The 5605-nt window shown below is 36.5% G+C and overlaps 1 protein-coding gene across 1 annotated transcript in view; it reads right to left on the bottom strand.

Annotated features, from left to right (window-relative positions):
• The window catches only part of SEMA5A (sema domain, seven thrombospondin repeats (type 1 and type 1-like), transmembrane domain (TM) and short cytoplasmic domain, (semaphorin) 5A), a gene marked incomplete at its 5' end in the record, with an annotated part of 87550 nt that overhangs the window by 28808 nt on the left and 53137 nt on the right, over positions 1-5605 (bottom strand). The gene's annotated exons all lie outside the window — the stretch shown is intronic.

Genomic DNA, 5605 nt, shown 5'->3' with positions numbered 1-5605 from the left:
CTGCTCATGGCAGGGGGATTGGAACTAGATGATCTTAAGGTCCTTTCCAACCCTAACTATTCTATGATTCTATGAATTAACTCTCAACCCCTACTTTAATTTTACCTTGACTCTTATAAAAAATAAACATGATCCATTTCCTCTATTAAGGAGGAGATTTGACCGATTGTTCAAGACATGACTATTTTCCTGTTATTATTGCATATTCGTACTTTGCACAAATATAATCTCCTTTGCTGACTGCACTCAGAAGTTACTTGCAATTTCCTGAAAAAGAACACCATGAACAGACGGATTATAAATCTAATTTACAGATTGTTCCAAGGATCTTCCTTGAATATTAGGAGTTTAGGCCTCTGAAGATGTGGGAAGAGAAACTAAGCAGGTGGTCCTCTCTTTCAGACACATTAAGGAAAAGAGTAAGAAAGATTATTTGTTTCAGAAGATGGCAAGGCACAGAATGGCTGCCCCTGAACACAGAACTCTAAATAAGACCTTTGGCAGTGACAGAAAATACACTGTGTAAGTATCCCATCAATGCAGCCTCTTCATTTCTACAAAAACTGTAAATATCTCATCCATGGACAATGGAGAAAAAAAAAAAAGTGTGACCTGAACAATATGATTGTATATACACATAGCAGCAGATACAGTATGAAATAAATAGATACTAGAGAAGAAACCTAAGAGAAAAGAAGACATAGCTGAAAATTAATGAGACAGCATTCTGTAACAAACCCCTTCAGTTTCAGGACCTTGTGCTTCTGAGGCATTTCCACTGTGTTACAATTCAAATCATCCAGTCTTTTAAATATAAGTTGTTCAATATTCTATATAGCTAATATTTCACAAAAGCACCCTGTAACAAATTTTGAGTATTAGAATATTGATACTTTCACATGCTATTTAAAAAGCCAATATGGAGTATGAATCTGAAAAGTGAATTTGTCTAGCATAATACCAGCATGAGGAAAATCCAATAAATCATATGCATACATATATACGTACACACAAATACATACTTATACATATGCATGTATTATAGATACACACATGCACATATATACCCATACATACAAATATACATATAAAAAAGAACACTGGTGGTCTAATCACCAGGTCTGCAGAGCTCTTGCAACTGTCCATGAAAACATTGTTGCAAACAGAAAATCCAGCCACTCCTTTTTTTCTTTTTTTTTTGGCCAACTGATGTGTAATGTGTAGTAACTTGTAAGCTATGGAAAACAGATGGAGAGTAAGAATTATTGAGTACTACATCTAAGAAGTTCTGTTATTAATTGAGGTGGTGGTGGGGATGGGGGTCAGGGATGGGTAATACAAAACTAAAAGAAAAAATTACACTCTAGAATTCCTTCAAGAAAAAGTTCAGAAAGTAAATGGCTACACAGAACTGAGTCCTATCTGTATCACAGTTTACATCAAACTTGATAGGATAAGGTATAAATGTAAAAGCATTGTAATCTTTCAGATCAAGTTGCATGGAACTATGAAAACTCCAATTTTTCTCATTAATCTGTGGTCTTCTTGCCACCTCTGTGCGATTTGGGTCACCTCCTGATTACTCCACATCCACCTCCAAGAACAGAAACCATATTGTGCCACCCAACAGAAAACAACATTAAGCCTCCTGTATTTCTCCGTTTATTGCTCCCAAGATGAAAATACCTGGCTAAAAGAGATTGCAAGGGCCAACACCCTTGGCTTGGTAACAGCAAAAGTCTAGTTATTTACACATCACCTAAGCTCTCCTTATTTAATGCCTATGTACAGAAATAGTTGTGAAATCTGCTAAAAGAATGAGCAGTCACAGCACCATCAGTGACCTAATGAATAGTTTTCCCAAGACAGATAGAACAGCTGTGAATCAAATACAGATCTGGCCTTCATGACAGAGTCATCAGTCAAATGTTTTAAACTAAATCATTCTCAGAAAGTCTATGACTGACTTAAAGCCCTGTGAATGACTAGAATGTATGAGTTTTGCTTGCAGTTTACCAACAGGCTTTTTTCAGTTTTTCAGAAGTCCTACTCAATTAATAAACTGCTGCACATGAAGGCTAGAAAAGGGTATTTAACTGCTTAAGCCCAGTACAATTTAAAATAGGCAGCTGTGCTTCCCTAAAGCAAAAATCTCCACAAGGAACAACAAGTATTGCAAAAACTTCAGTAAAATCAATCACAGGGATTTTGTGGACAGAAGAGCCATCAACTTCTAAGACCAGGGAAGATAGAAGACTACTCTCTCATTTTAAGTGCCTAAGCTTTGTTCAGTATGGATAAAATTACAGAGAAATAAGCACTGCTTCACTGCTGACTTGCTTATTCCAGTATACCTAGCAAGCACATACAACAGAAAAAAATGTCTCATTAAGTTACATAATTCTGATTTAAATCAATATGATTTGATAATTTCTAAGTAATTTTTAAAAACTTTTTGATTGAATTGGAGTAGTCGTGTAATTCCACAAGAAATTAATCATGTTCAGAGACATATTAACATGAAAATCACCTGCCCTGACTAGTACAGCAGAAAGAATCTGCCTTTGCAAACGTCTGTAATGAGACTTTGACTGGCCTGATTTTTCTTGAAGATGCAACATTCCTAGCTGAGTTCAATTAATTTACCTTAAAAGTGGGGCTTTAATAAAGCACATTATTATATTTATAACAATTCTCTAGTCTAGCCTGTAGCTAAGAAGTAGCAATGACACCTGATGAGTTATATTACTTGACTGATTTATGCCTTACGTTCTCATGTTCAAACCTAACAAACCTACAGAGTCAGTACGTTTAACGTAGATACTTAATGTTTCATAAGCACACATTAAAGCACATGGTGATGCAGTTTCAAGACTTTTAGTCTAGACTGTACAGACATTCACATTAAGATGTACAACAACATACAGACTCTCAGTTTATTTGAAATAGCTGTTCCTTTCCAATCTGAGCACTATATGAAAACCAGAACCAAAGAACAAAATCCTCTTAACCAAACTTCAAATCAGAAAAGCATGAATACAGCGTGCAAATGCTACTGCTTGGTTGGTTGAGATAGAAATCTTACCAAGTCCAGAGTTGTCTAGTAGGTTTCTGGCAAGAAGTTGTTCTATGTCTAATCTCAGACTGCAAAGAAAGTTTGCTTTTCTAACGTCTGACAGTGAAACACGATTCCGTTTAACATGGCATGACTGTAGTTGCACAGTGTGAGATTATCGGCAATGAGAACATTTCTAACAAATGGCTTTCTTTGCAGAGAACAGAGAACTGATCTTTGCAGAACACGTCTTTGGTAATGAGGTATGCCAAGCATGCTGTACCAGTATTAATCTTCCTATAAAAGCCAGCAAATTGCTACAGTTCAACATGGAGATAATGAAAAGAATGTTTCACAGTATCCAAGCTCTGGTCAGGTGGAAGTAAGTTATGATGTTTCCATGTTATCTAGCCAGAAACTGTGAAGGTGTCTGCCAAAATTCATGGTTTCTCATTCTCATGAAATCCTCCTGTTCAAAAAGCTACAGCTACACTACATGATTCATGTATTTCCTTCCCATGAAATCAAGGAGCAGTAGACGGGTGGTGTGTTGACCTAAACCCAAACCTGGGAGCAGGGAAGTGCTCCTGAATCCTGCAGTTCAAAGGAAGTCAGTAAGTTTCATCACATCAGCAAATCAAAACAGTAGTCCCCCTGCAAATGTTCTTTTCTGACATTCATAATTAGAAAATGCCTACGCAAACAGGCTCAAAATAAAATGTTGCTAAAGGAGACATAACAGTAATTCTTTTCACCATAAGCATATTGGTTAATGCTGTCACCTGGAATGCCAATGGAGTTTGACTTTTCATTTCAAAATAATTAAGGACTCGGTGGTCAACAAGAGTCAAAGAATGAGAACAAATTAATGATAAAGTTATGCGGGAGCTCACTAGAAAGAATGGACAGATGTATAATAGTTTCTGCCCTGTTGATTACTCAATATGAAGTATTTAAATACTCAGAGTTTGGGGTAAGTCAGCAAAAATGCTTCTCCCAGATGAACATTTCAATTACTGTTCAACAGGGTCGCTCCCATACATTGGTCCAATGATTAATTATTTCCAAATTTAAGCAAAGCAGCAGCTTCAGCAAGATGTAACAAATCGCCTAAAATAGCAGGAAATTCAGGAATCTCATGTTCAGAAGTGAAAGAAATATCTTCAAGCTAATCAGGCAAATAAAAGCATCTGAACCAACTCCCTTGCCTCTTGCACTCTGTCTCAATGCTTTATTGCACAAAATGTAGGCACTGTTACTTCTGACTGTATTCTGTAAGAAGTCAGCTTATGCATCCAACTCCAGAAGAGGACTTACGATCATGACTTCAGAACTGAAAAAGGTGTCTCCAAGTTTAATTTTCTTGCAGCAATGCGATCTAGGACAAACTGGCTCTTGCACTGGTTTGTCCTACTAACCTGCTCTCTAAGTAGTGCATTGGCTTTCCTATAGTCCATTGTTAAGTGCTGACATTTCAGCTGTCAGACAAGAATATACCCAGGTTCTTCTGTAGATCTACTTCTAGCTGTGATAACTCTACTAATTCTATACTATATGGTGGTGAAAATGTTCTCTTTCTCATTTAATCTCATAAAATTTTAAAAAGGTGTCATAAATGTCAAAGTGTTGAAAGACAGCAAAAAAGCAGCACCACCCCCCATAAATCTTATTTAGGACAAGAAAGGGAGCTCATACACTAATCCTAGCGGAGCAACATTTCTGCTAAACAGTAGTTTGAAAATTAATTTGGATGAAAACAGGAGCATAGCAGGAACACTTGTTACAAGAGTTGTCCCATGCCAAAATCTGCCTTACTATTCACACCTAAAACAACAGAACATTGGAGACTGTAGATGATTACCTGCAATGGGAATGACACAGAGTATGAAACTAAATCTCATCTAGAGTATCACAGGTTTTGTTTTATTATTTCACATGGTTCATCACTATTTATTTCCTTAAAAAATTACTAACATCCTGCCCCCTCCAAAAAGACACAGATGTCAAGTGAATCAATAAAGGTCGATCATCAATCAGGACGAAGGGCATGGGGGAAGCTTCTAGCATCTTCTCACTGGAGGCACCTCTGCAGCACCCCCCCCCAGCTACCAAAACCTTGCCATGTAAGCCCAACGCAGGCAGCACAGAGAGGAAATACTTAACGCTGATTTTCACAAAAATAGGTCTGAAAAAAAATATTGATAATCAGAAAGCCCAAGGACTCAGAAACCATTCTATCCTTGTGGTTTGAGATAAGCCAAATGCCTTCAGTTACACATTTTTTCAGCTTACCTGGGTGTTGTGAAGATATAAAAAGCTACGTACGTGAAAGCATGTTTATAAATTTTAAAATATAACAATTAAAACCCAGTATTTTCTTAGATTGCATAACTAAAATATAATAGTTAAAGAGTAACACCAATACATAATTAAAATTGGATAATTAATGAAATGTGTTAATAACAACAGAGTGACTGTGAGAAGTTGTTCTAGGGTTTGGGTTTTTTTTTACATATACATATATACACCTAACATTTTTTCAAAACTATG

The sequence above is a fragment of the Nestor notabilis genome, unplaced genomic scaffold (genome assembly GCF_000696875.1).
Source record: "Nestor notabilis isolate BGI_N333 unplaced genomic scaffold, ASM69687v1 scaffold6209, whole genome shotgun sequence".
Taxonomy (NCBI): domain Eukaryota; kingdom Metazoa; phylum Chordata; class Aves; order Psittaciformes; family Psittacidae; genus Nestor; species Nestor notabilis.
Note: the sequence above shows the minus strand (reverse complement) of the source record. Positions and strands in the feature narration are given on the sequence as shown.